A 26301-nucleotide genomic window follows, 5' to 3' on the forward strand; every position below is an offset into this window, starting at 1 on the left:
CATCCCCAGAAACCTTTTGCAAAGGCTTTAGGAGTACATCTAGGAGAACCGCGAATGCCAGGGCAAAGTAATCCTTTCACATGCTTGCTTTTAAACCATGTATAGTATTTTAAAAGGTACACTCACCAGAGGTCCCTTCTCTGCCTGCTGGGTCCAGGAGGCAGCCTTGGGTGGGTTTGGGGGGTACTGGCTCCAGGTCCAGGGTGAGAAACAGTTCCTGGCTGTCGGGAAAACCGGTTTCTCCGCTTGCTTGCTGTGAGCTATCTACAACCTCATCATCATCATCTTCTTCGTCCCCAAAACCTGCTTCCGTGTTGCCTCCATCTCCATTGAAGGAGTCAAACAACACGGCTGGGGTAGTGGTGGCTGAACCCCCTAAAATGGCATGCAGCTCATCATAGAAGCGGCATGTTTGGGGCTCTGACCCGGAGTGGCCGTTCGCCTCTCTGGTTTTCTGGTAGGCTTGCCTCAGCTCCTTCAGTTTCACGCGGCACTGCTTCGGATCCCTGTTATGGCCTCTGTCCTTCATGCCCTGGGAGATTTTGACAAAGGTTTTGGCATTTCAAAAACTGGAACAGAGTTCTGATAGTACAGATTCCTCTCCCCAAACAGCGATCAGATCCCGTACCTCCCGTTCGGTCCATGCTGGAGCTCTTTTGCGATTCTGGGACTCCATCATGGTCACCTGTGCTGATGAGCTCTGCATGGTCACCTGCAGCTTGCCACGCTGGCCAAACAGGAAATGAGATTTAAAAGTTCGCGGTTCTTTTCCTGTCTACCTGGCCAGTGCATCTGAGTTGAGAGTGCTGTCCAGAGCGGTCACAATGGAGCACTCTGGGATAGCTCCCGGAGGCCAATACCATCGAATTGTGTCCACAGTACCCCAAATTCGAGCCAGCAATGTCGATTTAAGCGCTAATCCACTTGTCAGGGGTGGAGTAAAGAAATCGATTTTAAGAGCCCTTTAAGTTGAAATAAAGGGCTTCATTGTGTGGACGGGTGCAGGTTTACATCGATTTAACGCTGCTAAATTCGACCTAAAGTCCTAGTGTAGACCAGGGCATAGTGACAGTCCTCTGAAGAGACTTGCCCCTACAAAAGAGTAACCTTTCCATGACTAAGGTCATTACTAAGTATCTCTTAAATTTAGATACAATAGTTAACTTTGCTTAATTACAAACCATTTCCTTTTCAAGTCTAGCCTATGAATTAGTTTACAGCTAAATATAACGAAGTGTGTGTGAAGAAATATTATTCAGAGGGACTCAAAGAAAAGTTAGAATTGGTAATACATTGATCTCCAGAATTCTGACCAGTTTGTTTCTGAAATAGTTTGAAGAATTCTCTGAATCAGAGAAACTTGCACAGTTTACAGGCCACACTCATTTTCCTGTTCCAAACAGGACTTATAGTGGACCTCTGATTGCAAGCTCAACTGTCTGTGGTGGCTTCATAATAAGGTGAAAAGCTGGAGTGGGTGGAAAAGGCATAATTCAGTGAAACAACTGTCAAAGGGTTGCACAGACTAACTCTGAAGCTACTTGTGTGCTACACTGCTCAGCTCTGCAGCAGCCCGCTCAGTGGGACGATGGAGGCATTTCAGTTGTGGCAGGTGGGTCTGTAAACTCTGTGGATTCACTATTCTTCCCCTCTCATGCACGGAGTATAGCAATTTGTGACCACCAATGTCCCCATTCCCTGCACTAGTACCTATGCAATAATAGCCCACCAGTTTCTGCAGATTGCAGATGAAGTTTCTCATCTTCAGGCCTATATGCAAACTCAATATGGTTCAGCTACATGGGTCATGTACTGCTTTTGAGAATTTCACCTATATTAAATAACATTTGCTTGCGGACCTGAGTACAGTTGTTCTCCAAATATCTATTGTGACATTGCACTCCATATGCTTTATGGAAATAGGCTTATGAATATGACGTAACTGGAATATGCTTTATGCTAAATATCCCTTGTATGGTGTCATTAGAAAGCTTGTAATCTATTAAGTGCGCTCATCCTATTTGTTTGAATGTATTATTTCTATATCTGGAGTTAGAGGAATAACTAATGTAAACATTATCCGTAAAGGGTGCTTCAGAATCAATGAATTGTAAATAGCTCTGTTTACTTGCAAACCTTCCTGTGTACATGTGGGCCAGCCCAGGAAGAATGGAGGCTGGGGTCTCAGGGCATGTGACCATGTCACATGATGCTGGAATCCATCTTAAATCTGGTACTTGTCCATTTAGAAGGAGGGGTGGAGACCCAGAAAGACAGAAGATTCCTGCCTTGTGCCTAAACTATAAAAGGGGGTGGAGCAGGAAAAAGGGTGGCCAGTCATGAGAAATACCCTAGTTACCACCTGAGCTGGAATTAACAAGGACGGTACCAGGGGAAAGGATTGGGCCCAGACTAGGAAGGAGTGTAGTCCTGTGAAAGAAGGTTATTTGAACATCTCTGAGGGTGAGATATTACCTGTATCAGTTTCTTAATGTATTAGGCTTACACGTGCTTGTTTTTGCTTTATTTTGCTTGATAACTTACATTGTTCTGTCTGTTATTACTTGGAACTACTTAAATCCTACTTTTTATACTTAATAAAATCACTTTTGTTTATTAGTAAATCCAGAGTAAGTGATTAATACCTGGGGGAGCAAACAGCTGTGCATCTCTCTCTATCAGTGTTATAGAGGGTGGACAATTTATGAGTTTACCCTGTATAAGCTTTATACAGAGTAAAATGGATTTATTTGGGGTTTGGATTCCACTGGAAACTGGGTGTCTGGTGCTGGAAAGGTAACCTGCTGAGCTGTTTTTGGTTGAAGTCTGCAGCTTTGGGGTGTGGCCCAGACCCTGAGTCTGTGTTGCAGCAGGCTAGCATGTCTGGCTCAAGAAGGCAGGGTTCCGGAGTCACAGCTACAGGGAAAATGGACTCAGAGGTAATTTCATCACATCAGGTGACCATGCCAGGGGGATCTCTGTAACGGAACCCGTCACACCTATGTATAAAGTTGTAACCACTTATGGAGCTATCAGTATATAATATTGCACTAAATATGTGTGCATACACTTGTGTGTAATAATTTTTCACCAAATACTTGTTCTTACTTGGATAGATTACCTGAAACCAATTTACTTCCATTAGTATTGGTCATATATATTAGCAAATGCTTTAGGAACAGGTATACGATAAGGAATGGACTTTATTGAGGTTTGTGGAACTGACCTCTTGTAAACAGAATATATTGAGGAAAACAGACTTGTTACCCAGAAATATAAATTGTTTTTGCTAACTAATAGTAAATAGATGCAGTCAGCTCACAAGCAAAGTGTATTAATCAAATCATGGAATTTGTTGTTGTAGCTGTAAGTGTGATTAAAAAGGAGATGGTATGTAATCAAAATAAGAATACGTGAATAAGTATAGTACCTTATATTTAGAATGCTGAATTATATATCTCATATATTTTATGTAACTATGCATTTTATTCATGTTAAGCCCTTCAGAATTGTTTCTTTACTTATGAACCACTCTGGAAGCCAGCAGTGGTCAGACTGCCTTAAAATCTGAGCTGCACTCTGCTTGTATATATGCTAGGGTTGAGAGTTTCGTCACTTCTTTGCATTTTTGCTTATTTATTATCTTTGACATGTTTTGAAGACTTTTTGCTTGGCTTGCACAGGCCCTGCAGTAAACAGGACAAAAAGGAAAGGAGGACTTGTGGCACCTTAGAGACTAACCAATTTATTTGAGCATAAGCTTTCGTGACATAAATTGGTTAGTCTCTAAGGTGCCACAAGTCCTCCTTTCCTTTTTGCGAATACAGACTAACACGGCTGTACCTCTGAAACCTGTCATTATGCAAGGACAAAAAGTGTAACTAGTTTTTTGTTTTGACTATACTATTCCAGAAGTCAGCACAACCTTAGAGACATCCTTCACCAATTGTAGATCGGACAGCATGTTAGCTAAGCATCCACAAGTTCATTTTGTCCATGTTCTCTGGGAATATGAATCTACCTCACACGTTGGCCAGCACTTGCATGAGTGCCACTGCATGTTTGAGTTGCTTTCATTCACCACAACTTCTACATCATTCCACTGGCTGCAGTTTGTGTTGTATCTTATTTGTTAAAGACTAAGTATCTTGCGGCAGTAATGTGAGAAGTTAGCTCATAAACTCATTTTCATCCATTACAACTCTGCTTTCCAGGACGGATAGTATGTGACAGTGGAGTAAAGATACGATGGCCGGAGCTGCATCCTTGTTCTCTGCAATACTTTAAACCTCCTTGTTTGTAATAATTTATTTGATGGTTCTGTGGAGAAGGAATTGTGCTTTTGTTCAGGATATATGTGCCCACCTGAGACCGTTTCCCACTGGATACTTCTAAATAACTACTAAAATTTTAAATTATCTGAGTCTCCTTTCCCCTGGGCAATGAAGGCAGAATATTAGAGAGAAATTCTGATGCATGGATTCTTCCTTTCACCTGTGGCGGTCCAACATATTGTTGGTTCTACTAAAAAGTTAAGTGCCTACTAAGAGAACTGCAGAGGATAATATTTTTAACATATAGTATATGATGGGACAAGTCTCTCCTTGTGAATTAATTGCCTGTTTTATTTGTCTGACTTGAGGCTTGCGGAGAGTGGTACTGGGATGAGGAGAGAGAGAAATCTGCCATCCGTATAAAGGCCAAGGAACATGAACACATGCCATGCTCTCATCGTATCAAGTGCCAGGACAAGTCTTCAGGCCTGGAAAATGGCTACCTGAAGTATGTGTCCCACTGTCTCAGATTCCCCTGCCAGTTTTTACTAATCCTATTGTTAATGCTTGGCTTTTAATTCTGTACTAGCTTTCAGACAAAGTGAGGAGTGGTGATATTTTAAATGATTAAGTAAAGGAGCAGGCTGGTGTGCAACATCCCAATCGTGAGGAATGGGGGGTTTAAGTGGGGAAAGCAGGAAAGTGGGGGAAACAAATTTGAAATGTTCTTCCAGGGTCATAAATCTGTCTGGGATTTGGCAACTCAGGCTCTTCGCCAATCTCTGCTTTTGCCTTGCCATCTGTGTGTGGAATGTATGCTCCTCCTCGTTCTCAACCTGCAGTGAACCACTTCCTGAATTCTGTTACCTTGTGTGCTGCTGTGGTCTCATGCATCCTGTAGTGTAAATCGCCCTTAGCAGACTGCTTAAAAGCAAGCAGTGACAGAGCATGAATAATAGGAAAAAAGATCTCAGTACTAATGCTCCTTGAGCCATTTCCCCATCATTTACCTCCTTTACCATCTCTGTGTTGGGCATACAGCTTATTGTACCTAAAGCTTGCCTCTGTTTTTTAAACTGAAAGGAAAGGTAGTTCAAAATTTCATCTTAGTAAATTATTTGTGCATTCCTACTGTTGGTTAGCAACACTTGAAAATTGATGATGCAGTTTATAATAACTCCTAGGTACATATTAATGAATTTTCCTCAACATTTTTAATATAACATTGATTCTTTCACACTGTAAACCCTTTGTATAGACTAAGTTACATTAAAATATTGTAGGATTTAGTTTATAACGTGTAGGTAAGAATGTACTGCCAAGGCGCACACAGCCAAAGCTTCAGAAAGTAGGTGAAACTTTTTCTGTGGCTCTTCATGCTGTCAGTAAAACTAAAATATTTGATGAAAAACATTGAAAGTGTCGCAAAGAACTGATACAAGGCAGAAAACCTGATTGCAGGTTGCTTAGAAACTGATTATAGGGTTGTTAGGTTTAAACCAGAGGATTTTGGAGTGCCGCTTCATGAATCACATTGTTAGACAACAAGGTTTATCACTGCTTTAGTAAGTTCACACTTATTTCCAATTTCAGGTACTGTATGATACAGAAGAATAGTTTGTAGTATAACATTATTCCCCACAGGAAAAATAATTCCTTATACTATCAGAATCATGTAAGACTGTCACTTTCCTCAAACACTGAGATTTCAGTAAGGAGGATTCTGAAATTCCACTTAAATTATTTTCTTAGTCAAGTTATAAGTTTAAACTAAATTGTTTTGGAAAATAAAGAATTGTGGGAATTGTGTTCTTGTGGATCCATAGGAAGAAGGCATAATCTTGGAAGTAAGGCTTAATTAGAACTAGAATAGTTATGTAAGACAATGGTGAGCCATGTGTTCTTAGCTGTGTATCTGGTGAATCTGATCTCTACTCTATGAAATTAGGTTGATTTTATAGAAGTCGATCTTTAGAAAGCGATTTTATACAGTCGATTTGTGTATGTCCTCACTAAGAGCATTAAGTCGGCAGAGTGAGTCCTCAATACCGTGGCTAGCATCGACTCACGGAGCAGTGCACTGTGGGTAGCTATCCCACAGTCTCCACTGCCCATTGGAATTCTGGATTAAGCTCCCAATGCCTGATGGGGCAAAAACATCATCGGAGGCGGTTTTTGGGTATATACTGTCAGTCTCCCCTCCTTCCCTTCCTCTGTGAAAGCAACGGCAGACAATCATTGTGTGCCTTTTTTCCTGGGTTAACTATGCAGACGCCATAGCATGGCAAGCATGGAGCCCGCTCAGCTCAGCACACTGCTGCTGTTGTGAGCATTGTAAACACCTTGCGCATTATCCTGCAGTATGTGCAGAACCTGGCTAAGAGATGCCAGCACGAGGATGATTGGGAGGAGGACATGGACACAGATGTTCCTGAATGCACGGGATGTGGCAATTGGGACATCATGGCAGCAGTGGGGCTGGTTGATACAGTGGAACACTGATTCTGGGCCCAGCAAACAAGCACAGACTGGTGGGACTGCATAGTGTTGCAGGTATGGGATGAATCCCAGTGGCTGCAAAACTTTCGCATGCATAAGGCCACTTTCCTGGAACTTTGTGAGTTCCTTTCCCCCACCCTGAAGTGCAGGAATACCAAGATGAGAGCTGCCCTGACAGTTGAGAAGCGAGTGGCAATCACCCTGTGGAAGCTTGCAACGCCCGACTGCTACTCGTCAGTCTGGAATCAGTTTGGAGTGGGCAAATCTACTGTGGGGGCTGCTGTGATCCAAGTAGCTAATGCAATCACTGACCTTCTGCTATCAAGGGCAGTGACTCTGGGAAATGTGCAGGTCATAGTGGATGGCTTTGTTGCAATGGGTTTCCTTAACTGTGGTGGGGCGATAGACAGAACGCATATCCCTATCTTGGCACCGGACCACCTTGGCAGCCAGTACATAAACTGCAAGGGGTACTTCTCAAGGGTGCTGCAAGCACTGGTGGATCATAAGAGACGTTTCACTGACGTCAACGTGAGATGGCTGGGAAAGGTGCATGATGCTCACATCTTTAGGAACTCTGGGCTGTTTGAGCAGCTGCAAGAAGGGACTTACTTCCCAGACCAGAAAATTACCATTGGGGATGTTGAAATGCCAATAGTTATCCTTGGGGACCCAGCCTACCCCTTGCTCCCATGGCTCATGAAGCCATACACAGGCAGCCTGGACAGTAGTCAGGAGCAGTTCAACTGTAGCTGAGCAAGTGCGGAATGGTGGTAGAATGTGCCTTTGGACATTTAAAAGCTCACTGGTGCTGTTTGCGGACTAGGTTAGACCTCAGCGAAACCAATATTCCCACTGTTATTACTGCTTGCTCCATAATATCTGTGGGAGTAAAGGGGAGGTATTTATGGCGGGGTGGAAGGTTGAGGCAAATCTCCTAGTGGCTGATTTTGAGCAGCCAGACACTAAGGCGATCAGAAGAGCACAGCTAGGCACGCTGCGCATCAGAGAGACTTTGAAAACCAGTTTCATGACTGGCCAGGCTACTGTGTGACAGTTGTGTGTGTTTCTCCTTGATGCAAACCCGCCCCCTTTGTTGATTTTAATTCTCTGTAAGCCAACCAAACTCCCCCCTTTGATCACAGCTGGCAAAGGAAATAAAGTCACTATTGTTTTGAAACCATGCGTTCTTTCTTTATTAATTAAAAAAAATAACTGACAAGGTAGCCTGGGTGGGGTGGAAGAGGAGGGAAGGACAAGACTACATTGCTTATCAAATCAAAACTGTTTGACTGACAGCCTTCTGTTGCTTGGGCCATCCTCTGGATTGGAGTGGCTTGGTGCCCAGAGCCTCCCCTTGGGTTCTTGGGCATCTGGGTGAGGAGGATATGGAACTTGGGGAGGAGGGCAGGCGGTTATATAGTGGGTGCAGCAGTGGTCTGTGCTCTTGTTGGCTTTCCTGCAGCTCCACCAGATGCCTCATCATGTCCATTTGCTCCCCCATAAGCCTCAGCATCACCTCCTACCTCTTCTCATAGCGCTAATTTAATGCTTTCCTGGCCTCTGCCACTGAATGCCTCCATGCATTAAGCTGTGCCCTGTCAGTGTGGGAGGACTGCATGAGCTCGAAAAACATGTCATTGTAAGTGAGGTTTTTTTGCCTTCTAATCTGCACTAACCTCACGGACAGAGATGAGAGGGGGAGCATAGAAACATTTGCACCTGAGGGGGGATAAAAAGGGAGAGTAAAATTTAAGATCATATATTTCTGAGAACAAAAGGGAGATTCTTTCACGATGAATCAAACAATTCACAGGGGACAGCACATGTGCTTCAGGTACAAGGTCGCATTTTGCCTTTTATATTGAGCACCTGCCAGTATGGTGATACATCACACACAGCTGTGCAACAGAATTCGGTTTCCAGGCAGCCATAGTAAGCCAAAGGGTACGAGGTGTTGGCTTCTTACGCCTTCATAACATGTGGGAATGGTTTCAAACTGCAGCGCCATCCTTTCCCATAGCAAGCAATGCCGGTTGGGTTTCACATTTAAAAGGAGGGGCTGCGGTTTTCAGGTGGATGTGCAGCACACACCTCCCCCCACCCCACCATGTGGCTATTCTCTGGGATGATCCCTTTTAGCCAAGCGCAAACAGCTCAGCATGAACGGGGTCCTTTTACTGTTCCCTTACAAAAATTCCCCTATTTCAACCAGGTGACCATGAATGATATCACTTTCCTGAGGCTAACACAGAAAGATAAAGACCGAACATTGCTTGAATGCCACCAAAACCGAGGACCATTTGCTGCCATGCTTTGTGCTGCAATGGTTCCAGACTACTTGCGACTGGCTTGGTGTAGTAAAGTGTCCTACTGTGGAGGACGAAATAAGGCAGCCCTCGTCAGAAACCTTCTGCAAAGGCTTTCAGAGTACCTCCAGGAGAACTTCATGGATATGTCCCAGGAGGATACCCGCTCCATCCCCAGACACGTTAACAGACTTTTCCGGTAGCTGTACTGGCCGCGAATGCATCCCAATTCTTCAGGGCAAATCAAACATTAAACACTATTGCTTTTAAACCCTGTACTGTAGTTACAAATGTGCACTCACAAGAGGTGCCTTCTCCAGCTTCAGGGTCCGGGATCCCGCCTTAGGAGGTATTGGCTCCAGGGTGATGAAAAGGTCCTGACTGCCGGGGAGAACGGATTCACTGCTTGTCTGCTGCGCATTCGTCTTCTCCTCCTCCTCCTCCCTGTTGCGTGAGACTCCCCCCTTGCAGGTGCCAATGGACAGTGGAGGGGTAGTGGTAGGGTCCCCTCCTAGATTGCCAGGCAGCTGATCATAGAAGTGGCATGTATGGGGCTCTGACCCTGAGCAACTGTTTGCCTCCCCTGTCTTTTGGTAGGCTTGCCTGAGCTCCTTAACTTTCACACAGCACTGCTGTGTGTCCCTGTTGTAACCTCTCTCCACCATGCCCTGTGTGATTTTGGCATATATATTAGCATTTCTTCTTTTTGATTGGAGTTCAGCCTGCACAGATTCTTTTCCCCATACACCAATCAGATCCAGTGTCTCCTGTTCGCTCCATGCTGGAGCTCGTTCGCGATTCTGGGGGGACTGTATTGTCACCTGTGCTGCTGAGCTCACCATGCTGACCAAACAGGAAATGAAATTCAAAATTTCCCAGGGCTTTTCCTGTGTATCTGGCTAGTGCATTGGAGTTGAAAGTGCTGTCCAGAGCGGTCACATTGGAGCACTCTGGGATAGCTCCCGAAGGCCAATACTGTCGAATTGTGTTTGCACAACCCCAAATTTGACCCAGCAAGGTCGATTTTTAGTGCTACTCTCCTTGCCTCGATTTTAAGAGTCCTTTAAGTTGACAGAATGGGGTTGGTTGTGTAGACGCATTCATTATAAAATCAACCTAACACGGCTCAATTTGACCTAACCCCATAGTGTAGACCAGGGCTGAATCTAGACTTCCAACTGGTTCTTCCTAGCATGTGGTCTGCTCTTAAAGGCACAGTACATACTCCAAATATCTTCCCTTTCCAGCGAAAGGGGTCCTTAACAATTTAACATAGATACCCAATGTTTCTCTACACATATCATAACATAACATACACAGGTTTCAGAGTAACAGCCGTGTTAGTCTGTATTCGCAAAAAGAAAAGGAGTACTTGTGGCACCTTAGAGACTAACCAATTGATTTGAGCATAAGCTTTCGTGAGCTACAGCTCACTTCATCGGATGCATATGCTCCTTTTCTTATAACATACACAGCGTTGTTAGCAGTCTTTCAGGTGCTCTGTGCAGCCTATTAGGTCTACAAGGCACCACTTCAGTCCTTGTGCTACCTCAGGGGTTCTCAAACTTCATTGCACCGTGACTCCCTTCTGAGAATAAAAATTACTACATGATTCCCAGGACAGGGGACTGAAGCCTGAGCCCACCTGTGCACTGCTGCCCTGGGCATAGGTGCTGACTTCGTGGGTGCTGCGGGGCTGGAGCACCCATGGGGAAAAATTAGTGGGTGCTCCGCACCCACCAGCAGCCAAACTCCCTCTACCCCCTCCTCCCCCGAGCGTGTCACGTCCCCGCTCCTCCTGCTCATAGCACTTAATAAATGATTAATGATTTATGATTTATGAGGAGAGGCTGAGGGAACTGGGCTTATTTAGTCTGCAGAAAAGTGAGGGGGGATTTGATAGCAGCCTTCAACTACCTGAAGGGGGGGGGTCCAAAGAGGATGGAGCTAAGTTGTTCTCAGTGGTGGCAGATGACAGAACAAGGAGCATTGGTCTCAAGTTGTGGTTTTTCCTAATATCCAACCTAGACCTCCCCCACTATTTCACTAGGAGGGTGGTGAAGCACTGGAATGGGTTACCTAGGGAGGTGATGGAATCTTTATCCTTAGCGGTCTTTAAGGTCCGGCTTGACAAAGCTCTGGCTGGGATGATTTAGTTGGGCTTGGTCCTGCTTTGAGCAGGGGGTTGGACTAGATGACCTCCTGAGGTCTCTTTCAACCCTAATCTTCTATGATTGAGGATACCTGATACTCGAAGTTACATGCTTAAACCCATACTCTCTCTCGCAAATTTTCAAACTGCAGACCATTATCAAAAGTGATAACTTCAGGGATTCCATGCATGGAAAGTATGGATTTCATGTGCATTATCACTTGTTTCGATGTGGTATTTTCTAAAACTTCTGGATAATGAGAATAATAATCCAAAATCAAAACATATCTTTACCTGCATATGTAAATAAATCTATACCAACTTGAGACCACGGCCTTAACTGTTCATTGTTTATCAGCACAGGTTCTTTTTTCTGTTTACTTTGGTATTTTTGACATGTTTCACACATTTTAATAGTTTTCTCTATCTCATTTGCGGCCAATACAGTATCTCTCTGGCTCTGCATTTACATTTCTCAATTCTCAAGTGTCCTTCATGTATTCTTGTGAACATGTCAATTTGTAACAATTTGCCCCTTCTTTGCAATTGATATCAGAGACTTATGGTCTGTTTCTGCAACAATTGGTCTTCCATAAATGAACACATGGAGTTTTTTTTTTTTACAACCATACACTAGGGCTAAAGTTTTGTTTTCAGTTTGGGTTTAGTGGCTTTCTGTTTTTATAAGGACCCTGGATGTTTATACTGTCGGTCTGGAATGATCATCATATTTTTGTAGGAATGTTGCCGCTATGCCTTCTTTGGAGGCATCCGTGGACAATTTGGTCGGTCTCCTGCTGTCAAAATACCTTAGGACAGGGGCTCTGAGTCATTTGTTTTTATTAATAATAATAGGTTTTATTAATAATAAACAGAAGAAGAGAGTTATTGAATTGTTAAAAGACCATATACATTACAAGTAATTGCAAAGTCCTTAGATCAGATTTGTAGCATTGATGATGAGTTTGCTGGTTTGCACAAAAGTCTCTCTGGAGTCATGCCAACAGGTCAGAATCCAAAGGGCATCTTAGATGTAGGTTTGCTAGTCTTTCCATGCATTTTCCAGGGTATTCCAAGTAACTACTTGGAACATCTCAGTCACATGTCTTAAACTGTCCCTGTTTAAAGTTCAGCAAACTAGAGATGGTAGGATGAGGCCTGATCATGAAAGGGACTTAGCATCTACAAGCTACTTTGGTTACATTGTGTACCTATATCCTGTTAGAAATTTACCAAACACATTTAGCATCTCCCTTAACTCATATTAGTACAAATGAATGGGTTAATGATTGCTGGTCTACCTACACCTTTTTGATATTCATATACAAGTGAAATGTCCTGATTATGATTACAGTGCCTCTTGTTAAGTTGTTACGGGCCATACGCAGGCTAGCTCGTTTGCCAGCCTCACAGTTATAGCGTGTGTTCTGCTAGGATCAATACATACCCCTCATTTAGTTAACCTTTCTCCCATGTAGGTAATTTCTCTAAGCCCAAGTTTATATCTATCTATCTTTAGGTGTAGACCTACAGCTCTAGGCCTATCCAGTGCTGTCTTTAACCTGTAATTATGTTCCCTTATTATGCTGCCCCAGATGAAAGTATCATCTATATGCAGTGTTGTGCCTTCAATTCCCTCAAATAATTTACTGCACCGTTCTATGGAAGACTTCTGGAGCAGACTTTAGACCAAATGGTAATCTGAGAAAGCAATATCTTCCATATGGAGTAATAAAAGTAAATAATTTGGAGCTCCTCTCTACTAAGGCATTCTGCCAGAATCCAGATGATTCATTTAAATTAGTAAAATACTTGCACCAGCCATATCCCCCAAAATGTTTTCCTTGTTAGGTAACTGAAAGTGTTCCCTTTTGATATATTTGTTAAACTCCTTAGGATCTAGGTGTAATCTCAGTGTTCCATCCTATTTTTCTACTATTATTATTAAGTTCACCCATTCTGTAGGTTGTTCTTCTAATGTCTTTTACTAAATGATCCAGTTCTTTGAGCTTTTATTCCTCATACTTAGAGGAATAGTTCTAGGGACTTGAATGACAGGACAATTTGACTCTGTTAGTTCAATTCTATATTCAGGTGTTAGTTTTCCTGTACTCTCAAAAACATTCTGATACTGTTTCTCTATGCCTGTGTCCCTTATCCCTGGTACCACCTGTACTCTTTGGTCTTGGCATGGTTTTTACACCCAAAATAGGTGCTTTATTTTCTTAACTATTGCATAGTTTATTAATTCTTTTTGATAGTTTACCTTCACTTCTAGTACATATGTACCTTGAGTGGAAATGAGTTCTCCATTATAAGCTTTCAGTTTAACCTGTTTGCTCACCATTTTCCCTGTTTTTTCTTAAACTTTTTGATAATATCTGAAACAACATTTACCTGAGCACCAGTGTCTAATTCATAGGTTATAGGAGTCCAATCAGTCTCCAAATAAATTGTCCATTCATCTGTCTCCTCCTCTTCAGATACAATTCCTAAATAGAACTCCTCTTCTGTGTTGCTCTGTGCGCTTTACCTGGATTACTGAATTAGCACGCATGCTTTGCTTTTTGTTCTGTAGTTGATCCTGGTTGCAGATGTTGGCAAAATGATTGTATTTCTTACAAATATTACAGTGCTTACCAGAACTGGACATTGATGAGGTCTGTGTTTGTGTCAAAGTCTTATGCAAACTTTGAAGTTGAGCTTTGCTTTTTTCATGCTTGTCTGTGGTTTTTGTTTTGCACTGACTTACTGCTTGCCATTTTTCTCTTTTTTGTCACTCTGTAGAAAGTGGCAGTGACTTGTTTTCCTTCCATTATTTTTATTCTGTTCAGAGTGATTTCTGCTGCTGAACAGTCTTACTGTTTTATCCAAAGTGAGATCCATATCTTCCAATTGTCTCTTTTGTAGCTTTCAATCTCTGATTTCAATTACAATTTGATCCCTTATAATTGACTCTAACTGTCCATGATTGCAGGTTTGGCTCATTTTAGCTTTTGCACTTTTAGGAATTTTTCAAAGGATTCTTCTTCCTTTTGTCTTCTAAGGTTAAATTTATACCATTCAAATGTACTCTTTTTCAAATATGTATTTAAGGTATGCAATACTCTTCAAATTTCTGCAAAATTGTTTCATAATTTGCAATATTTGCATGCTATTAAATAAATCCACTGCAACATTTAAGAAAATTGTTATCTTTCTCATGAAAGCCAGCTGCTGGGATGTACACACACACACACACACACACACACCCCCTACCTTGCGGCTTTTAGTTGCTCCGTCTCCAAGATGACTTATTCATCACAAAAAGAAAAGGAGTACTTGTGGCACCTTAGAGACTAACCAATTTATTTGAGCATAAGCTTTCGTGAGCTACAGCTCACTTCATTGGATGCATACTGTGGAAAGTACACATCTTTTTATACACACAAACCATGAAAAAATGGGTGTTTACCACTACAAAATGTTTTCTCTCCCCCCACCCAACTCTCCTGCTGGTAATAGCTTATCTAAAGTGATCACTCTTTATACAATGTGTATGATAATCAAGTTGGGCCATTTCTAGCACAAATCCAGGTTCCTCCTCACCCCCCCAACCCCACTCTCCTGTTGGTAATAGCTTATCTAAAGTGATCACTCTCCTTACAATGTGTATGATCATCAAGGTGGGCCATTTCTAGCACAAGTAACATGGCTGCTACTCTGAAACCTATCAAATGGAAACAAGTGAGAGTAAAGAAAAGTGGTTGCATACAAAACAAAAACCATAAAATGCAAACTATAGCCTATGCTTACTAATAGTTACTTTTCTTATCTAAGGAAGTAGATTTATTGAAAAAATATAGAATGTTTGTTCGGATCAGTGCTTCTGTTTTGATGACAAACGTTTGTGTATTTTGCCCAGCGCTACTCGTAATGTGAAAAACTGCAAGTGCTTCAGATAGTCGTGTATTTTGCACGTTTAGTGCACTTACTAAAGGACTGATGCTAAATGCAGACTAGCTGGGTTAGAGATAATTATAAGAAACAGAGCAGTCATTCACAAGAACAACTCTGACCCAAAACTCTTACTGAGCAATCAAGAAAAATTGTTTTGAGAGACAATTTGAAATTGCTTTTATGGTTCGTATTTGAGTATGTATTAGACTACAAAGCCCTTTCTGAATTTTGGCGGGAGTCTTTGCTGCTGTCTTTCAGAAAAGCAGTTCATTGACAAAAACACTTCATGACTGACTTCACAGTTCATGTGCAGCTTTAACTTTTAATTAAGTATATACCCCCCAAAGTTTTTGACATCCAAGACAATATTTTTCAAGGTCTTGTTTACTTTATTTAAAGTAAGAGTCTAGGGAGTCCAGAAAATGTGTGTCCCAGTTTCCTTTTTCTTTCATCTTGGTTTGTGTAATGAAGGATAAACCATAAGGTATACTGTATGTACTGGAATACTTGCTGTGTATAATTATTAAGCTAGTGCATGCAAAAAGAATAGCTGTAGTCAGCATATTAGTCAAACCAACTATCTGCACAAAATAGTCGTGACCGTGTGCTTAGCAGGTACTCTTCAGATGCTGCTCAGTGACGTTAGAGGTAACATTCCTCTCACTTTATGAAATAAGTCATTTAAAAATGTGCAACAGTGCTGAGGCTTTGGAGAATTTACAGTTGTCTTTGAAGCACATAAAGGTTGCTTGTGATGCAGTTAGATGGGTTTATGAGTATCTCACTGAATGTTGTACAATCTTTTTTTCTTTGTACTATTTTCTTAGCCCTAAAGTAGTGGATTATGCATAGAAAATGTCCTGGTACTGCCACAATAAATAGATCAACTGAAAGGACACCTTTTGCCTAAGGTGTTTTTAAAACTGTGAATATGAAGTTGGATGATGAATTGAATAAGGTACTTCAAAGGATAGATATACAGTATCTGAATATGAAAAAGCATAAGTGCATGAGAGCATGTCATAGCAATATGTAGTGCTGGCTGCTCAAGGTGATAAAGCAATTTACTATTGTCCTTGCCACCAACAGACTATGTCAAATCTGGGTCTGATGCAGCTTTATTGGAGTATCTGTACAGTATAATATTTTGCCGTATGTATCAGTTGATATAAACCAAAGATAAATTTTTGGTTTTTAACTTCAACAAGTAAATCTGTTCTCTTGATTTATTTTTGACAGAGGAGTTGCTGCTTTTGATTTTTTTTTTTTGGTTGATGTTTTTTTGGTTGACGTTTCTGAAAGGTATCAAGCTGAATGTTGATCCCAATTACGATTCATTTGTAGTTAGACCATATAGTGAAAGTGTTGTTTATGGGGACAGAATTTGATAAGTTGAAAACAATGTGAGTTTTGCCTGAGTACAGAATGAGCTAAAACAGAGTCAAGACTTCAGCCTTTGACTCCTGTATTTTAGCTGTGGACTAAAATGGATCTTGCACATCTAAATTCTGACCAGGCTGGAATAGATCAATCAAACATGTTAAATATAGGCTCTAAATAAAAGTAAGCATACACTAGATAACATAAGACTTTTAAAATGTAAGTTTATAACACTCCAGCATTAGATACATTATATTGACAGGCAGGGCAGTAGCCAGGATTTTCAGGGTGAAGAGTAGAGGAATGGCTCTTTGCAGCAGACCCTACCTTGTCCTGGGATGACACATAATCTGCAGCCCCAGCAATCCCAGTCACACAGAGAACCTGACACTTCTCACCTTGTCTTTGACCCCCTGCCCCAACCCATAGGTATAATTGCCCCCCTCTTGTTTTTTCACACACACCTTTGTCTCTCATTCCTCTTTCCTTTTCACTATTTCTTCTAGTCTCTGCTTCCCCTCTGTTTAGCTCCCATTTTGTTCCTTTCCTTCTTTGTCCTGTTTCTGTGCTTCCCCCCTCCGTCCCCCATTCCATCCCTACTGTTGGTGTTCCCATCTCTTACCAGGTGTGGCTCAGGGCTATGGAATTTGTTCAATAGCAAGAGGGAGTGGGCCTGATTTTCCTGTCACTTATGCCATCAGTGTAACTCCATTGGTTTCAGTGGAATTACTCCTGATTTACCAGTGTGTGAGAAGAGAATCAGGACTGTTATGTTCTTGGTAAATGGGAGCTGCTGTTGGCTAAAAATGCTGATACAATTATGCTGGAACTGGAACTCTAAACCTGATACAATCTCAAAATCTTTGCTACTGATTTTGCTATATTTTTTCAGGTCAGAATGGGAACGATAACACATTGTAAGTAAAATAGACTAGGAAAGAATATCCTGAGTCTACACATACTTCCTTCTCCTTCCCCCCCCTCCCAAAACTGTCTTTTGGGTGATCAGAAATAAGGATAATATAGTAGGTAATTAATTTTCACTGTATGATCTTGTATGTATTATGAATTTAACAGTAGAAAAATGCAGTGGACCACATGGCTATATAATTGGTGGGAGTAGAAAAATTGAATAATTCTCTGAATATGCTTAGATCCTAGAACTTAAAGTTACAAGAGAGCATTTTCAGCTCTTCATTGTGGAAGGGAAAGTAGAAGACTTAGTGAAATATTTAGAGCCACTGTTCTGGACACATCTAGTAAACTTTGTCAAAAATCCCTGGGCAAGAACAGTTCTCTGTACATCTCATTTGGCAGCAGGGGTGTGTGCAGGAATTTAAATTTCACTGCTTTTGGAGGGGCTCTGTGCCTCTTCTGTTTGTTGCCGGGGGGGGGGGGGGGAAGGGGGCTGTACACCTGCTTGCCCCTCTTGTGCATGCCCCTATTTGGCAGAAACTGTTTTCTGTGGTTTATCTTTTGACATCTCTAATGTACTAAGGTAATCAAGATGTTTAAAGGAAAATGCTTTTTTACCACTTATTCTGGTTTGGGAGAAAGCTAGAGAGTTAAAAAAAATTGGAAAATGACACACAGCAACATTGGAGCTAAAATATCTGGGATATTAATGCCATTTTTAAATCATCAGTGGAAAATACTCAATAGGGATTGGTGTTAAATTTCAAAAATTCACAGGAATGGTTATGCACATTTACAAATTCTAGACACAAGTGCCCACAGTAACTGCATAAACTGATCCTGATTTACTTGACCTCCCAAAATTCAAACTAAAATCAGCTGAAGTTTTGGGTGGTTAAGAAATGCAGAATCAGGTTCTTAAGGAGTTACTACAGGCTGAATGGCTGTGGGATAATCTGATAGTTTTTCTGATGCATTATTTTGATCAAAACAAACTAGTAAACCTGACCGATGCAAATTAGACAGCATACTGCTTTATTGTGGGACGGTGGTACACCAAAATTGCTTTTGCTTTGAGCAATAAATCAGACTGAAAATGTACAGCTATCTTCCAGCAGTATTTGTCGCATATAGGACACGTTTAGCAGACAACGAGGCTAGTATGGAATATGACATAGAAACATAAATGCAGGTGGTTAATGAAAATCAAACATTCTCTACTCACTAAATATAGAAGTTGATACAGAAACCTAAGGCTGCAGAACTACAAGGGAGGATACTAGGGGAATGGCCAAAGACAAAGGCAGGTGCTTTATCCCTGATTCATCATTGATATCTTCATGATGAATTAACGTTTGTTGGTTTAATAGTTAAAATGGAAAATGAGTGCTTCCAGACAATATGAGGAAAGAAATGTTTTGTCAGGTTCATAAAGAAGATCAAAGTATGCAATAATGCAAAAACGGAGTGTGAGGAATCCTTTACTAGCCTTGTATAAGCACAGTTTGCTGACATAGCTGTGATCTGTTCGTGGTGTCAAATATGTTGGTCACGATAGACAAAGGAGCCATAGTCCTCAATAAAAGACTGTAAACAGAAAGACCTTCACAAAATGTACAGATTAACCATTTTTACTTAGGAGATAAATACTTTTTATGTTGTGGTGGTAGCTGTGTGTGGCTGTTTTGAGTTGTCTTCTTCCGGACTGACTGAGACAGTGATTTATTATTTGAAATCTCTCTGCAAAACTTGGAAACCTCAGACAATGGTACAAAATTTAAAGCTTCCCCAAAACACTTGGAATTTGAGCATGATACATAGATGCCAAAATCTCTCATGTTAAAAGGGTTAGCAGAATCTTCTGTTCAAAATGTCAGATATGCTCAAGAAAGCAGAAGATAAACAGGATCCTTCTTTGACTGTATCTGCAGTAGAAAGTTACCTGCGAGGCTAATCTGGAATAGACAACCCACTAATGAGTAGATATATGAAAACAATATTGTCATTTGCAACTGGATTATTTAAACGAAACAACTGTCCCTATTAATAAAGATGACAGGAAAGCTATTATAAAGTAATAATGAAGCTTTCCCTTTCTGAATGTGACAAGGAGGAAAAAAGGAAAACCAAATTCTGGTCAAAGAGAAAAATGCTCCCATATAATACAACTGCATAGTGGACATGTTTTTGGAAGAAACAGGATAATTATCTTGAAGATTCCAGAAAAATGAGAAGCACTCAGCTGAATATCGCCACATACAATAAATAATAACACCATTAGCAAATGATATGGACACTGCACCATAAGAAAAAGACAGCTGGTGTGAAAGATGAAAAGACCAAGCAAGTACTCTTTGTAACCAGCAGCAACAGTCAAGTAAAGACCTTTCAAATATAGTGATTTATTGTGTTAATGAGTGCAACATAGAAAGATCACTGCCTTTGGTTTTATACAATTAGTTTCCTATTGGTTTATAATGCTGACACCATTCCCTGCGCAAAGTAGCACCGGGTTCCACAAGTTGTCCCATTGGTTTTAGTGGGTCTATTTGCTGAAAAAGGCATAAATCAATGTCAGTAAGGGTATCCAGTCTGACCTGATGTTGGTAGAAGTGTAGTGTTTGGTGATTGCTGCAGCCCTAAGAGACAGTCTTTGTGGTGGATTTAACCCCAGCTTAGCAGGTAAATAACAGAATGCTATTTTAACTCTTGCGTTCACCTCTTTCCACAGCTGCCTGGCTGTTGGACAGTCCTGTAGCACGCTACAGTGCTAACAAACATCAGAGGATAAGGCCTTCACATTGCGCAACCTCTGTGGTGTCCAGTACAAACCAAGCACATGATTTTACAAAAATGGAAGAGAAGGCTTATGCTCAGAATAGAGCAGTGGTGTTTGGAGCTGTCTGTGTTAGCAGCCAAATTAAAAATAGCTTCTCACCGTAAAGAGCAGTTATAAGAATTTTGAAGAAATTTGGATACCGTTTCTAGATACATTTGGATAAAAATGTTGAGATGGCTCAAGGAATGCCAGACCTCCATTCCACCTAATCCTCTCCTCTTTTTTTATCTCTCCCCTCCTGCCCCCCCCCCCCAACATCAATTCCACCAAGACCCTCCTCCACTAATCCTGGTCCTCTCCTTGCCTCCTCTTCCTATTCATGTATGTCTTCTCCTATTTTATTGCTCTTAATACCACCATAGCATGTTATGTCTAGGTAGTATTGTTTAGTTTTGTATTTTCTGGTCTTGCAGCTTTCACGAGTTGTAAAACGGCATAATTTCACAATTTTTTTGGAGATCCTGTGAAGTGTGTGTTTTTTGGAAACGCACATGCTGCAAGCCTTTTCGTTTTTTTTGAACTTTTCATTGTTTCTTTATGAAAATCAATAAACATTTAATCATACAGAAGTGTAGTGTTCAAAATGTTTGTGTGTGTATACATACACATGCACACAGACATACTCACATAATTTGTTACAGGTAGTATTAGAGGAGGTTATGGTTCAATTTGCTACGAATAATATTGATTACAAATGTACCCCTTTTAACAATTGATTGAACTGACCCTGATTCCTGCGAATGTATTTGTATTGGTTGAACAGTTTAGAAGAATAATTTTCTGCCTATGGATCGTTCATGAACTGTTTGGTTTTTCTGTTCATTATCTGTGTTGTGATTGGATACCTGAGTCATGTGCTATTATATCATTCATCCTTTCAGTGAGCAGAGACTTCTAAACAGGAGAAGAAGAGTGAAGGGAATAGCAAATACTGAAAAGCAAACTTTTGACAAATTTTCAGTCTACTTATCGGACTTGGTGCTTTTATTTATGAAAATAGTCATAAATCAGGCTTAGTTTGTTTTGCTTTTTACTGTGTAACCACCTCTCCTCATATATAAATCATAGTCATCAGTGTAGTTAAGTAATAATGCCACTCCAGAAATTAATGTAGTTCTGTTAAAAATATTAGACTAATTTTCCAGGGAAAGATGTATTAAGCATTATAAAACAATTTTCTATTATGTTAGTACACAAGCTACCTCTGCTAGTCACAATGTTCCTTTACTTATTATGTAACCTTAATGCTATATAATAAGAATGACGAATTAGCAATTTCCTGAACATAACAGGGCCCCTTTTTCATATCTAGATGATGTGCTATTTTTGCAGAAAGGGAACATACAGCATAAAATGGTGTTCTGACTATTGGAAGCAATGAAGTACATCTTTAATTTCCATGAGCATCTGAACATCTCTATATTTATAGTGGAACTTCCTTGATTCCCTAAAGGCTCAAAACATCAAGAGAGAACCATATGTATCTTTCATAATGTATACAAAATAATTCGCTTGAACCGGAGACCCCTACCATGGCATGTTTCTTTGTAGCTGCTGAAAAATGTGGCTTACAGAGAGTTACTGATTTTGTTTGGAAAGTCAGCATACAGATACTTTGTTTTATTTTTATAGCCTAGGTTGACTTGCCTGGAGACTTTTTTTCCATTTGGTCAAATATTCATCTGTTTTCTTGTCTATTTATATTTGAGCATATGCAGAAAATCTAATTGAGACATTCCAAGCAACAGTAGAACAATACACTTCAGCCAACAGTGAAGTTAGATGTGAATAAACTCTTGTTTCCTAGAATTTATCTTTTCTTCGGTTGCAAGGAAATCCACAATTTCTTTTCATAGGGTACAAACTAAATTTCATTTTCTCAAACTTTTTAATTTCTTTCCATTCACCCATTGTCCATGACCTGATTAGTAAATTTTTATTAAGCATCTTTGAGGGGACAAACTCCGTTCTCTTCTATATTTGGCTGATGTCTGAAAATTAAGCTCTGTCTGCCCTGGGTATTTGTCTAGCATTCAGCTTAACTGAATATTTTACCCTTCCTTCTCCTTCCATATAAATCTATCTGTTTCTCTACTTCTGTTACTACTCCTCTTCCCTAGCCTTGGAGGAGAGGGTAATGCCTGCTGGCTCTTTCTTCACTTCCTCTCCCTTTGCCTCAAGATAGGGCATTGAGAGGTCTCCAGAGAAGGGCTGTACTATATGTGAGGAAGTTGCAGGTGATGGCATTGGTAATAATTCTGTAGATTATGGAGATCTTCCACCCCCATGTTGCTAATGAATAGAAAAGAGCAAGAACATGGTCAGATCAGATCACTTGTTGGATTTAGAAATCTTTGTTCTTTGCCTCACTTTTCCCTGATCCTAAAAAAGTTTTGGGCGCAATGAAACCAAATATCGCTATTTTGCACTGAAAGGATTCCTGGTTGCATACAAATTATCAATTATCTTTTGGTTCATTTTAATTTATGCACTTATTTTATAGCTGTTTCCTGCAGTATCCTTGAGAAACCTTATTGAATTAAGTTTAAGTATCTTTGGTGTCCATTATATTATATGAATGGTTTATGTATTATTGTGAGCCAGGATTGTAGGTAACATCTAAAGGGTAGGAGATGTGACCTATGTGAGACCAGGGTCACATATGGAACAATGTGGACTTTATTGGAACAATATGGTATACAAGAATGGACTCTTGGAACAAAATGTGCTAAGTGGTTTTCCTAAGGAATACTTACAGAGAATTTGTGTTCACCTCCCCTTATCTCTAATTATGCAAAAAAACCAGCCTTTTGCCAGTATGCATTGAGGAATGACCCATTGTCTGAGGATCACCTGTTACATGAGGCCAAAATCAAAGGCCCAAGCTGTGTAAAGGAAAGATTGAATTATTCATGGTTGTTCTGAATTTTAGACAGTTATACTACAGAGAAAAAACAGTTGTGGATTTTGGAGGACTGACACCCACCAGAGCATGAGTTTGGAGTTGGGGGTGATCTCTTAGCTTTTAGCATGAATGTAGGTTGTTGTTGTTGTTATTATTACTACTACTACTACTACTACTATTATACTTTCTCTGTAATGCTTTCACCTTAAGAAAAGATATGTTTGCTTATAAAGGACCTGTGTTGTAACTTACAACTCCAGGCAATTATGCTGTGTATAGCCTTCTGAGAGAAAGCAGTCTGATTTGCAGGGGATTGTGCAGTTCTGGAAAAACCCTGGTCAGGAGGGAGAGACGTGCAGGTCTCTGCCCAAGGGAAGAGGCCCCAGCGCCCCCTCCCTCCTGTGTAGTTTCAGCTGACCACTGAAACTGACAGAGCAGTGCTAAGGACTGGTAACTATAAGATCCAGCTGCAGAACCTTTGGGGGCAGTGTGTGTGTGTGAATGGAAGCATATGCTGATTTTAATGCTTAAATTGTACTCTCAATAAACGTGGCATATTGCCTTATCCCCTTGAAAAAGATTGTGTACAGTTTATAAGACTAACAGTGATGCAATTCAATCTGCACCAGTCTTTCTGACATAAATCAAAACCCAGTGGTTCCTTGGGGGGGTCAGTGATGAGTTATTTGTTTTGAGCAGTCAAAACACTCCATGTGGCTCTCCACTGAACCTCAGTGTTGAAGTTGAGTGTAAGGGTCTTGATGTGGTTCCACAGACAGTGTGGGATTTTAATCTTGTGTTTGGTGGGTTCTGCAAGTTATCATGCAATGGGTTCCTTGTGTTTGCATTGACATGGTGAGAAAGCGAGATGTCTGGGCAGCTCTTCTAATATATAGAGGCTGGATGTGTGACAGGACCAGGAGCCAGTCAACTGGAGTCAGTTTGAATGTCCCTGACACTCTGTGCATGGTGTTATTCAGTTGAGTATCAAGGAGTTTAGTGTGACTGCTAAGAGACCTGGCACACAGTATTCAGCTGTTGAATATACCAAGGTAATTCTTGTGGTTCATAGGGTCCAAGGACTCGAGCCCCATGATGTTCCGGCCAGTTTCTTGATAAGCGCGACACGAGACCTGACCTTATCATGGGTGTTCTCAAGGTGTTGTCAAAAGGTTGAACTCTGGTCCAGTGTAACTCTGAGATACTTTGGGTGAGCCTCATGGTTGGTCAGTGAAGCTACCTGGTCACAGAAGTTCCTCTTTGGGTGAAATCCTGCTTGCTCTGCTGAGAGGATGTCTTCAATAATGTCAGACAGATGGTGGAGCAGTGCCCATTCCAGGAACTTGCTGGTGGTTGAGAGGAGAGAGATGGGGTGGTAGCTGGCTGCATCCTCTGGGAGTTTTCCAGGCTTCAGTAAGGCAACCACTGTTGCTTGTTGTCAGCTTGTTGGCCCTTCTCCAGTTCTATGCATGGTGGTAAAAAGTGTCACCGGCCATCCCCAACCCCATCTCCCCACATTCTTGAAAAACTCAGAAGGGATCTTATCAACCCCTGCAGCTTTCCAGCTTTTTGTTTTATTCCTAAATAGAAACCATTATCAAGGAGAGAGGATGTTTTTCTGGTTAAGGCAGTAGATTTAGGAATAAGGTTCAGGAAATCAGGGTTCAGCTCCCTGCTCAGCCACAAACTTCCTGTGTGACCTTGGGCACTTATTCACTCTGGGCCTCAATTCCCAATATGTAAAATGGTCCTTGCCTGTCTTGTAGTGGAATGCTTTTTCTGTCAGGAAATGCCAGTTCATCTAAATAATAACATTGTGCAATAAGGTGTCTATTTTGACAAAATTTAAATGAAAACCAGGCAGACCTCTTGCTTACCTGCTTCCCCAGTTCCTGGCCCCTTGGTATCCCTGCTGCATAGCCAGGGTTCCCGGAGAGCATGTTTTGATTCGGAAGCACCAAAATGTTTTGGTAGGAAGAGCATTTTGATGATTCTGAAACAAAATATTCCAGGCCTATGAAAACTTTGGATTTTTGTCCCAATGTGGGATGAAATTTATTTTGAAAAACTCAGTTTTTCATGGACCTAGAAGTTTGTTTCCTGGCCATATCTGTCATGTCTATTTAGAGTATAATCTCTTTGTAGAGGAGATTCTTTTGCTATATGCACAATACCTGGCCCAATGGGGCCACAATCTCAATTGGTTTCCATAGGCACTACTGTAATACAAATAAATACTTATGCCCCTTTGGTCCAAACAGCCAAAATTCAGGGCTTTGCAGGATTGTTTCAATAGATGAGGAATCAGTGATGTGAATAGGTATATTTTTGGTTTAACATTGTTTAATTACAAAAATGTGCACAAAGTCCTGTTTCCCTGAACACATTAAAAAGAAACAGCAGGCAGTTTGCTTGCTTAGAAATCCCTAAGTCTGCCACTCCAGCAAGCTGTGCGCCCAAGAAGCTCGCTCTCTCTGTACAACCCCTGAGTCATGTTCATAATTCCTTCTGGCTTTCTCTCACCAACTCTCACAGCCATTCTACTAGCTAGTAACCGTTCTGCTAACCTCTGTATTTGCAACTAATGAAATTTCTCAGTCCCCAGAGCTTAGCTCTGACTTACCATGTGCCTAGGGCTGTCTCACCATTGTCTGCAGCTGTTTTTACTACATAAAGGGGCTTGATACTTGCGTCTGTGAGACTGAAAGAGTTCTTGATGCAACTATTGGCTATAATGAGGTCTGTGATGGTCTTTGAATCCAAGATTCACTTGCTGGCAGCCATCAGCCTCTTTAAACATAGTAATAAATCAGGGAAGTAGGTGGAGGCTAGGAGAGCAACCTTCTTACAACTGTCCACCTTTCATGCAAGCAGTTCTATTTGCAAACTTCAGACAGCTGCTGCCCACAATTGTATTTTTAATAATTTACCATATCTAACAGGGAGGGAAAACAATCAGGAAATAGATTTCTGAGACAGGCTCAGGTCCACAGAGAGGATCCTGCTGTTGCTCCTGATTCTGAAGGGGATGATTCTTTGTCCTCACCTCTTGGAGGTGATGAGAATGCTGCCAGAGACAGAGTGAAGGT

The sequence above is a fragment of the Lepidochelys kempii genome, chromosome 4, assembly GCF_965140285.1.
Source record: "Lepidochelys kempii isolate rLepKem1 chromosome 4, rLepKem1.hap1, whole genome shotgun sequence".
NCBI lineage: Eukaryota > Metazoa > Chordata > Testudines > Cheloniidae > Lepidochelys > Lepidochelys kempii.